We start from the raw sequence: 12475 nt of genomic DNA on the forward strand, positions 1-12475 counted from the left end.
ACTTCCCTGTGGACCCATGCTTCCCATTCCCCTAGATTTATTTGTGAACTCCTGCAGAGGTGCTAGATTGGATTGTTGTTTTGGAGAGTTGCATGTTCAGTGCTTGGAGAAGAGTCACCAGAAGGCAGACTTCTACAAGACACTGACAGAACCAATGAAGAGCAGGGCACTCCCATACCTGGTCCCAGTGCAGTCAAAGCACAGGATCTCCAGCAGAAGTAGCTGAAGGCAAGGGACAGGAACAGGACCTCTGGTAAAGCTCCCACGGCTTGCCGGTACTATGAGGACCTGGACTGTTTCTGCAATCAAAGCCATCACTGCACTTAAGAATGATGTGGTGGACAGTTTTCCACAAAGCACCCTAGATAGCATAATAGGTGCCCTTTGACCCCATTTATACCAGGAAGTCTGACAGGAGATTTTTCTGGGCAGCCAAGAACGGTATTACACAGCAGATTTAGAGATTACACAAGAACATTGTATGGATAGCCGGCCTGAAAATGCTGTGGATGAGAGCTCTACAAAAATGAGCCTGAAAACGCTACAGAGGGGAGTTGTACCAGTACACACCTGGTGCTGTATTACAATACAAATGTACAGGGAGAGTTAAATAACGTTTTTCGTTGTACTAACTGTCTGCTGTCGTGTTCGAGGAGCCTTTTCCTGCCTGCTTAGCTTTTAACTGCACTACGCTAAAAGTTATGAAGTTTTATTTCCCTGCAGTATCAAATCCTGCTACTGGTTCCACTTGCTGCCTCCAAAATCCCCTTCCTGAGCTGTTTCCTGCTCTCTTTCACCCACCCCTGCACAAGATGTTGGCAACACAGGCCGGGTAAAATCCTGCATGGCAGGTGTGTTGTAGCCACAGAGTAAAAGCGATAGCCAAAGCATTGTGGCTCAGTTGCATTAATACCCTCAACTTTTAGCTAATTTATGTTGTGAAGTAAATTGCCCAAGTGAGGCTAGAGAGATTTCAAAACAGATTGTAATGCATTCATTCACTGCAGAGAGCTCTTTATTTTGGAGTGCACTTTGTTCATCTGAGGGTGTCCTAAAAGAGACCCTAAGGAAAATTAGAGCTTTCTTTTGCCATGGACGTTCCAAGGCAATGAGTTTATTCAGCAAAGGTATGTGTATAGACAGCATAGTTGAACTAATTGTTCATGTGCAGTTTTTGATAAATTATAGGTGGAGCTGCTAGTTCCACCTATAGTTATGGTTGCCTGATACTTTCCATTATAAGACCCTAATTTGAGCTGCATATGACTTTGCCAAACTTTAACCACTGAGGCTGAAATTTTCTATGCTGGGTGTCTGCCTCAGACTGAACATTTTTGACAGTATCAGCTGAAATATTTCAGTTTCCAAGAATGAGATTGGGGGGAAATGTCGTTTTTGCCCAGGTTAAAAAATATTTTCTTACAACTGTTTTGTTAGGAAGATCTAGCACCTTCATTCTTTAGAGCGGGGATTTGTAACTTAGCAGGCAGATTGCCCTGCTGACAGGGATGTGCTTTGAACTGTCCCTGTGAAAATTAACCCAAATTTGGCCAAGTTATGTGCCTCTGAAAAATTGCAGTTTGCACAAGGTCAGTAGAGGCTTGTTAGAGTTTGGCTACTAAATTCTCTGAAGATTTTGTCTGCACTGAGCATGCTCCAGCTTCTCACAGACCCTGTGAGCTGATTGGACTATTGATGTGGAATCCCCACACAGCACGCTTCATCCCAGGCTGCAGGATTTAACTAGACTTTCCCTGTAATAGCTCTAAGCTCTCCGAGGGGCTGCTCTGGCACTTGGCCTAGGAACTGACAGCAGTGTGACTGTCTCTCCTGTGCTATCAACATTCACTCTACTGGCATGTGGAGGACAAGACGGAAGCTACATAACTTGAATGCAGAGGCGGTCAGGAGTTGGGGCAGGTATGGAGGTGGATAGGGGCAGAAGGGGAGAGACAGAAGCTGGGAGAACAAGGGAAGAACTCTCTGTAGCCACTACAGTACACTCCTTCCAGAATCTGGAATTGAACCCAGCACACCTGAATCCCTACATTCCTCTCCTGTCAGAAAATAGCTAGAAGCCCACAGGCAAAGTGTGTGTCTTAGCCTCCTCTGGTGTCTGGTCTGCATAGAAAACAACAGCCTACTACTGCTCTAGTTACTCCATTAGGTCAAGTGATAGAAGTCTGTGGTATGGATCTTAAGGTCTGAACCCTTCTCATGACCAAATATGGTTCCACATAGTGGACATTTTTTTTGCACCTTTTTTTTTTAAATGCAGAAATTACATCAAAAATACATTAAAAAGAACGTTATGGCTGCAAGGTCAAGCACTCAACAGTTAGGAAATGCCAGAATGCATGTTGCCCTTGTAACCTTAATTTGGGTCCCTTGTGTGTGTTCATTATGATAGCCTGTAATTACATGATCAAAATTAATTTTTTTCTATAGGACTCCTGCTTCATTCAGTGCACAAGATGGACAGTGTTTCAGAGTTGAGTAGTGAATGAAGCAGGGGTTTGCAGAAAGAGAAAGGATAATCTCATAGTTAAGGAGGTTAAAATCTGCCCCAGAAAATTGGATTCTATCTCTGCCTCTTGCCACAGAGTTCCTACGTGATGCTGGACAAGTCATTTAAACCTAGATGTCCACAGTTGGCCATTAATTGTGTATCCTTCATTTTCTGGGTGCATAACATGAGAGTATAGAGCCAGATTTGCAGAAGTGATGAATGCTTACAACTGCAACTGAAGTCAACTGGACTTGTGCTTTGAACACATAATGTGTTATAATAATGCTAAGTACTCTGCAGAATTAGTCTCTAAGTGTCTCAAGTTGGGCACCCAAAATTAGTGGACATGTTTGACAGTTTTGGCCTTAATTTCTCTACGCCTCTGATCCCCATCTGTAAAATAGGGATATTATTCCCAACCACTCTCACATGGGTGCAGTGAAGATAACTTTGCTAATGTTTGTGAAGCACTCGGTGTGACCCTAACAGCATCTCAGTGCAAAAGGGCAAGGGGCTCACTGGTATCTGGTGATGAGCTTCTGCTGGCCTGACCAGTTCAGTGTACCCTAGTTCATTAATGTCATAAACTGTATCTTATGTGTGTCATATAAGGTATCAATGGAAAACGAATAACACACTAATCATTAATATTCTTCCATGGTGTATGCACAGTAAATGCCCAAGGGATCACACAAGTATGAAGGAAATTTTGAACTAAAATGTGTTTACCAGATAAGTCTTGGGAATGGGTCAACATTTTTTTCCCGAAGGACAAGCTGACACCTCCAGCCAGGTGTTATCAGAGTTGATCAACAACCACATGACAAATGATCATTCATTTGCATTGCAGAGGGCAGAAACTGATCAATTTGCATTTTAGCAAACACCAGCAGGGAAAGAAACCAGCATGGACTTTCCTTCTCCACCTGACGCCTTCCTCACAGCTTGAATGAACTTTATTGGGGGGGGGGGGGGTAACTTTCAGAAAAATCATTTCAAAAGTTCACTGGACTGTAAAAGAGAGGGGCAAAGAACCTCAAGTTGTCTTTCACCTAAGACAACAAAGGACTAAGCACTTTAGACTTTGTGGGAGATCCTGACCACAGGGATGGTCAGCCATCTTGCTGGAAGATAGTGTGGTAAGGATCTTACCTTGAACCAAAACTGTAGTTTTGTTAAGTCTTAGTCTCTACGAAGCACTTTTTACTTGTATTTGCTTGTAACCACTTCTAACTCTATCCTTTAAACTTGGATTCAAAATCTTGCCTCCTTTTGTTAATAAACTTGTTTAATCTAAACCACGCCAGTGCTGTGCTTGAATTGAAGTGATTATTAATTCCAGTTAAAGTGATAAACTGTGCAGTATGTTTCTTTAGCTGAATAAATGAGCATTGTTATTCCTCTGAATGGTCCCGGAAAGGGCTGGGCACTGCCAAGCATACCGTTTTGGGAAAATTTGGGACTGGGGTGTGTTGGAGTCATCTTGTCAGGTGTATCCAAGGCTGGTGGAAGCTAGAGTATGGCTGTGGTGTAACAGGCTGCTGGACTCAGAGTTGCTGGGCCAGGGCTGTTTGTTGCCCAGACCCTCAGTGCATGCTTCTGTGCTGACTGGGAGCATCCAGAGAATGGAGCTACAGCAGCAGAACAGTTGAAGGCAGGTAATGACAGAACCCTGCCCTGGTCTGCATTGCACCTCAGAACATGACACTCAGGTACTATGGTGGGAGCACCACAGAAACGCCCAAGAGGCAGGGATCCCATGGGGAAAAAATAGTGGTATTAAAGACAGTATTAGTATGGATGGTAGTTGTTTGATAATATCCTGTCTGAGCTCCAGGGTGGGGTGGTAGGTGACAATTAGGGTGTACGTGGTCAGAGGAGATTTTATTTCTGTATTGAGCAGGTACTCTTGGGACATTTGGGTGGCCTATTCCACAATATGATCTACTTCTCTGGTAGAAAGAAGAACAGGAGTACTTGTGGCACCTTAGAGACTAACAAATTTATTAGAGCATAAGCTTTCGTAGACTACAGCCCACTTCTTCGGATGCATATCACGAAAGCTTATGCTCTAATAAATTTGTTAGTCTCTAAGGTGCCACAAGTACTCCTGTTCTTCTTTTTGCGGATACAGACTAACACGGCTGCTACTCTGAAACCTGTCATTATTCTCTGGTAGAGTGTCCTTATTTGGTGAAGGCGGTTTTAAGTGTGTTAAGGTATATATTCTGGACTTTCTCCTGAGAGCATATTCTGTGGTCTTCAAACAACCTTCCACCCTCTCCAGTTTAATATTCTACACAACTAATTTTCTGAAGCACTTGGATTTGACCTGTGGGGGTTTCCTGGCAATGGTTAGCAAGGCCCATCTGATTTCCCTATAAGCTCACATGGCTTAATGGCTGTATGTTATAACAGGATACATTTTATTATAAGCAGCAAAATCTAAACATTATCTTTAATACTCTACAAATTTCCTCTGGTTCGACTTCTATTCGCTCCTAGAAACCTGTCATTTCCACGCAGACATACCCATCTACTCCAGGATAGCCCTCTCCTCATTCCTATGTTAGAGTCAAGATGATTATTCTCTGTAAAGGGAAAGATAATCTGCTGCAGGGATCGGTAACCTTTGGCATACAGCCCGCCAGGATAAGCACCCTGGTGGGCCGGACGGTTTGTTTACCTGCCGCGTCTGCAGATTCGTCCGATCGCGGCTCCTACTGGCACATCGCTCGGCCTGCGCCGCTTCCCACAGTTCCCATTGGCCTGGAGCGGCGAACCGCGGCCAGTGGGAGCCGCGGCCAGTGGGAGCCGCGATCGGCCAAACCTGCAGACACGGCAGGTAAACAAACTGGCCCGGCCCGCCAGGGTGCTTACCCTTGTGGGCTGCATGCCAAAGATTGCTGATCCCTGATCTGATGTTGTTTGACAGTAATACAGCTTAACATCCAAAGGGGCATTTGTTTACTCTGAATTTGCCTTTTGCTAGACATAGCTGGTTCATTTGCTCTCAATTATTTATTCCAAAATTGCATTGATGTGACAATTTTAACTAGCTTAAGGCTTTCAGGCCCAGGAAGATTTGCAGATCTTTACTGCGATGACTGGCAAGTCTATGTTTCTACCACCAGGTCACAGTCAGCCACAGAGGTATGTGTGGTGCCCAAAGTTTCTCCCATGTATGGAGCTGAACCTCTGATATTAATGATGGGAATAATTTCTGTAACAATTCCTATTGCAAACAAGGCCTACTGGCTTTAACTCTGTGTCAGTTTTATTTATCCATCTTTCAGACAATTTACCCAGACTACATTTCATTGAATGACCTGTTACAAAATTTCATTGCTAAAACCATACCCTTTATAACAATACCATTCCCAGTGCTGTGCTGCAGTTAGTGAGAAGTATCCTCAACAAGCTTTGATTCCATAAATAAACTTAAAAATCTCTAAGTCTTCAATAAGGACTAAAGTGTCCAAGCATCTGGAATGCTAAGTGCTTTGGTTCTGTTTTGCCTCTATGGTGGGATGGTAGAAAAGAACAAAATTTGGTTTGATATTGCTGCTTTCCTGTTTAAAGTATCTTTTTTATTTTAAACATGGAATTAGTTGACATGCAACAATAGTACAGGAAAATATTGTACAGTATCGTTGTAGATAACTCACATCTTCTAAGAAGATCAGAGCAACTGGAGGCAAACGAAGCAGCCGCTAAGTGCTCAGCAATAGCAGAAATTGTTTTATTGATGAAGATGTTGCCTAACACAGCAGGATTATCTTTTCATCTTGAAAAAGGATGATCCCATTCCAAATGAATAACTAGTAGAGACACATATCCATCCAACCACCATTTTTTCAAAGCAGTGGCCTCTCTTAACACTCCCTCCCAACCCATTCTGCAGCAAAGTGACATCAGAGTTTAGATTTATTGACCTTCAAAAAAATACAAATCCGCTGCAGGTTGTTGTAGTGTGTGACAAATGCGGAACACCTGCATTTTGTTGCTGGTAGCACTTTGTGGCCCCTGCCCTCCCAACAGGTGCTGAAGTTTTTCTATCTTCAAAAACGGAGGGTTTTTTCCCCAAGCTGGAGAGTTTGTGTATATCACACCAGTTTTATAAACTGGGATAGTTCTGTGCTGTTCTGTGCCTGCAGTTCTGTGACCTATCAATTTCTGCTAGATATACACTTGCATTTTAAAAATATTCTATTATTTGTACAAGGCCAGCTGTTTACAGAATAAATATGACAGTTTGTCCTGAGGAGCTTGCCATCTAATTCTGGTAGCAAAGAAACCTACTTGAGTGTGATCCCATGCCACATTATCTGGCTGAGTCTAGGGACACAATAGGTCTATTTTAATTCCAACTTCCTTCCTGCTTCACGTCAAACGGAAAATACCGTGAGACTAGAGCATCCTTTCTCAGAACAGTTTAGAGAGACTTCTGTTTCTGATCCTGCAGGCATTAGGAAGTGCAGAGTGAAAATTACATAATGGGGGAAGGGGAAAGTTATACAAACTTTTCTGAATCTTGAAAGTCTTCATATGAAGTTTAGATGAAGGTCTTTGCTTCTTTGTTTTAGCTCAAATAGCTTGACTGTTTTATTTCTTTGATCAGGGAATTTGAACAGTAGGGGCCAGATTCCTTTTTGCTCTCTGACCACTCTACACCATGTTCTGGCTGTAAATGACCAGTAGAGAATTCCCTCCTAGAGGGGAGCTGTCCACCTCAGTAAAGCTGGTGGAAGTGGCCCCTATACCAGGTGACCCTCCCAGTATAAAGGGCATGCTGAAGGAGGGAGCAAGTCAGAGACATGGCAGAGCACAGCTCTGCTATGCTGATTCCCACTGGTGTGGGCTGCTCTAACTGATGCTAGGACCCAGACAGGACTGATGCAATGAATAATTTTGCAATAGCACCTTCATTCTCCTATGCTGAGTGGACCCTGGACTTGGGAGAGTTGCGCACTATAAGGCGATGTGTTATGTAATATCTTGTAGAGATAGTATATGCAAATTGTTGTAATTAAAAATCTCACAGCACTTTTTGAAGAGACAGGATATTAGCTCCTGAACAAATTCCAGCCAGATCATTACCTAAAAATTGTTCCCATAGTTGGAACTTGTGGCAGTGTTGTTCATTTTCTGTCCTAAACTTTTCTGTAATATTCTACACAGTTAACTAATTAAACTGGTACTAGCATCTACTATACCTTAATGGTGTCTGAATTTCACTGGTGGGGAAAATTGGTTAATATACATGATTGTTGTAAAGAAGTGTAAATTGAATACAGTAGACAGCTTTAGGCACGTTAGTGAAATTGGCTATATAAATATTGTACCAACCCCTGACCCATGCTGACACAGCTGCTGGTATATGTCCTAAGGTAGTGAGCCTGCACCTCTTTCTTTTCAGGGTAGGCACAGCCTTCCCCTCTCTCCCCCACCCTTTGCTTACATGGAGCCAGAAACTCCTGACACATAGACCCAAGTGCACACAGAGAAGTTCTGAGACTATTTATATAAATGACCAACGAGTCGAAAGGGGATGGGGGACTGAAGGGAATTCACAGCAACCATGAAACAGCATTTTTTAAAAAACTAAGCACAATCCCTCCCCCAGCTCTGGGGGTGCCCAAAACCTTTTATCCCCTTCACCTCCAAGGGCTCTAATCCCACCAGTGGTACACACAGAGCTGAGATGCACTAGGCTGGTGAGGTAGCTGCTTGCTGGCTGCTCAGTCTGGACCTCTGCCTGGTGGGATATGTTGCTCCTTGGCTACTTGGCCTTCACCTGCCCTGCGGACACATGCAAGTCTGAGTCCAAAGTGTTCACCACCAGCCCCCATTTAGCATTGCCCCTCACACTCCTTTCCCTGGACTCACACATACCGCATGCAGAGCAACAGGAGTCCTCTTTCCTTCCACTGAGGCTCAAATCCTTGCCAAGATGGTGTTCTCCGACTGCTCCAGCTCTCCCGGAATCCTCTGGTTTCTTGCCACTCTAGGCCGTTGATCCTCCAAACTTGGTTGCTCACATTTAGGTGTATCTGCTGGATTATTATAATGTCAGTAATTCTATTTTCAATCCCAGTCTTTACAATGATGAAAAACTATTCTAAGTATTATCTGAAGTATAAACTGTCTCCTGAAAAGTTGCACTATCGGATTTCTTTCAGCATTCCGTGAAAACCACAAACAGTGGGGTTTTCAGAACTTTTTACATAGTTACCATTCCAGATGTGCTGAATCAGAGTTCCTGGACCTGGAGCTGTCCCAGTGAGCCACTTCTCTGAGGCCCTGCATCATTGCTGATTAAATTAGGGGATTAATATTGCTTGCTGGAAACACAGGAAGCCTGAAAACTGCCTGTGTGTGGTGAAAAATGTTTTAAGATCTCAGAGAACTCAGAGGAGACTTGTTGAAAGTCAATGAAATTAAAGTATACTTGTACTTCACAGCAATGCATACAGTCAAAGGAAAAGCAACTCATCTGGGGGTTGAGCCAGTTTCAGCAATTGCCTTTTAAATTAGCTGTTGACACTGATGGGGCTCAACTCCATCTGCCTTTAAAAAATTATCAGACCGTCTGAAAAAAGGAAGCCAAGAAATTGTTCAGATTGTATTAGATAATTCAACACTCCCCCTTCCACCCCCAGTTCAGTGGAGAGACCCAGGCATCACTCAGTGCCTTGGGGCTCTGATTTTCTAGAGTATTCCAAATCTGGCAAATTGAAATGGGATCATTTTCTGCCTCTCGGCATCTCTTCCCCTAAAACCAGTTACACTGTTTTAGCCAAACATGGAGCCTGTCAGATATGAACGTAGGCATAGGTTTGAGACTATTGTTTCTACTTTATAGATTTTATCTGCATGTTTGTGAGCCAGACCTTAAAAGCATGAAAACTTAAAAGGCTATTGTATTGACATGTGCCAGATGATATGTGCTGTAGAATATTTGCAGAACTTTGCATCAGTACAGGTTATATGTGTAACACTGACCACCTTGATGTCATTGGCAGGATTCAAACCTGGGACTGCAAGCTAAATACTGAATGAGCTAAAAGACACCTCTTGCTTAGCCATAGCTCTGGCAGACTCATCAAGTGCTTGCTGTCTTAGCTGCCATCATTGGAGGGGGACCAGCAGGGGTTGCATATGTATGTGTGTGTTCCTGTGGAATCTGCAATCATCTAGGGGTAATTAATGCAAAATCCCAATGCCAGTTATGCTGCTCCCCATTCTCTGAAGCTTCACCCCTGGGGAAAGGGGCAGTGACTGGCTTTACCTGTTTCAGGAGACGAGGAAAAAGAGAGGGTTTGGGTATAGAGACTGAGTTTAAGTGGACTTGAGGGCCCTCACTTTGATCCAACAAACTGACCAAGGGGGCAAATCCTACTAGAAGGGTTTGAAGGACTGGAACCTGCCTGGGTCTCCATAGGAAAGATGAGGGACCTCTTGCAAGCTTAAGAATGTGTTCGGACCTTTTATTGTTTTATATGTTCTCTGTAATGCCATTGTCTTAAAATAAATGTATTCTGGTTTGTGAAGGCAGTTTGGTGACAGGAAAACCACTGTAACCCTCCCTGCAGAATGAGAATGAAGTTACAGGGGCTGAGCTAGGTCAGACCTGCTAGGAAATCACACTGAATGGCCGGAGGGCTGGAAATCTAACCTCCCTTTGAGAGTGAGGGATGCAGGTCCCTGTGCAGAAGTGACATTTTGAGATGTAACAGGGCATTTCCTGAGCAGACCATAGAGGGGTCCATCACCCCACAACCGGGCAGAGCATCATAATGGTCCTGATGCTGGAAGGCACTGGCTCAGTGCCCATAACTCCCTTGGCTCTCACATATGGAATTACTCAGCTACCATTCTGTGCTTTCTTGGATCTTTTAGAGCTCATTTGTTAAACATACTATAGGTATTATACCAACTTTTCTAGGACCATAATAACTGCATAATAGAAGATCAGACTAGCGATCCATCTCGTACAGTATCCTGTCCTGGAGACAGGCAGTATCAGATGCTTCAGAGGAAGGTGCAAGAAACCCTACACTGGGAAATAGAGCCCATATTTTTAAAAGGTATTTAGACATTGCAACACCTAGCAGACTTAGGAGACTAAGTCTCATTTTCAAAAGGGATTTAGGCACTTGGGGGGCCTAAATCCCATTGACAGTAAAAGTGCCTAAATCGCTTGAAAAATACCTTTAAAAATACGGGCCTCAGGTAGTAATCTGTTCATATGAGAAGTTTACTAACAACACCCCTGGATTAGTGGCTGAACTATTTCCTGAAACATGAGGGTTTATATGGTTTCTTTAATCCTTTCCAATGTAACTTTGGATGTTCCTATGATCCATATACGTGTCCAATACATTGGGAATCCTACTAAGCTCTGTTCCCTCACACTCTGTGCAAGGAAATCCACAGGTTGACTGTGCATTGTGTTTAAAAAAAATCCTTTAAAATCCAGTTTAAATTCAATTTCATTGAATGCCCCCTTGTTTTATTATGAGAAAGTATAAAGAGGGTCATATGACTTACCTTCTCTATCACTCTTCATTGTGCGTCTGTTCACTATGTTCCCTCTTTTGTGTTTCCGCTATAAAGTGAAACCACCCCAAACTTTTCAATCTCTCTGTGACGGGTTGAATCACAGAAACCCCCTTGGGGCTGCCAGCTGATGTGCCAAGACTACTTCTGCCCCTGCTTTCCTGCCCTGGCAGCTTAGGACTTCAGTGCCCTGCCTGGTTTGAGCCAGACGCTAGCCTGCTGCAAACCTAGATCCAGGGTCTGAACCACGTCCCCTAACAGCTGTAGGCTTGACTGAAAGCAACTTACAGAAGTGTTCCTGTCTTTAACACTCAGATGCCCAACTCCTTATGGGGTCTAAACCCAAATAAATCCGTTTTACCCTGTATAAAACGTATACAGGGTAAACTCATAAATTGTTCGCCCTCTATAACACTGATAGAGAGATATGCACAGCTGTTTGCACACACCCCTCCCCCGGTATTAATACATATTCTGGGTTAATTAATAAGTAAAAAGATTTTATTAACTACAGAAAGTAGGATTTAAGTGGTTCCCAGTAGTAACAGACAGAACAAAGTGAATTACCAAGCAAAATAAAATAAAACATGCAAATCTAAGCCTAATACAGTAATACAACTGAGTACAGATAAAATCTCACCCTGAAAGATGTTTCAATAAGTCTCTTTCACAGACTGGATGCCTTCCTAGTCTGTGTACAGTCCTTTCCCCTGGTACAGCCCTTGTTCCAGCTCAGGTGGTAGCTAGGGGATTCCTCATGATGGCTCTCCCTTTTCTCTGTACCATCCACTTATATATCTTTTGCATAAGATGGGAATTCTTTGTCCCTCTGGGTCCCTCCCCCCAATGGAAAAGCACCAGGTTAAAGATGGATTCCAGTTTAGGTGACATGATCACATGTCACTGTAAGACTTCATTACCCACTTGCCAGCACACACATATACAGGAAGACTTACAGGTAAAACAGAGCCATCTGCAGTCAATTGTCCTGGTTAATGGGAGTCATCAAGATTCCAAACCATCATTAATGGCCCACACTTTGTAAAATTACAATAGGCCCTCAGAGTTATATTTCATATTTCTAGTTTCAGATACAAGAGTGATACATTTATACAAATGGGATGATCACACTCAGTAGATTATAAGCTTTGTAATAATACCTTACAAGAGACCTTTTGCATGAAGCATATTCCAGTTACATTAGCATATTTTCATAAAATCATATAGAGTGCAACGTGACACTCTTCATTTAGAAGTTTTTCCATGCTTCTAGTTTGTTACTCAGTAGTGAACCTGCCTCTAGGGGTCAGCAACCTATGGCACGCATGCCAAAGGTGGCACGCGAGCCGATTTTTGATGGCACGCGCCGGTGGGCTGAGCCACTGAGCCACTCAGCCCACCACC

The sequence above is a fragment of the Chrysemys picta genome, chromosome 1 (assembly GCF_011386835.1).
Source record: "Chrysemys picta bellii isolate R12L10 chromosome 1, ASM1138683v2, whole genome shotgun sequence".
In the NCBI taxonomy this organism is placed as follows: Eukaryota; Metazoa; Chordata; order Testudines; family Emydidae; genus Chrysemys; species Chrysemys picta.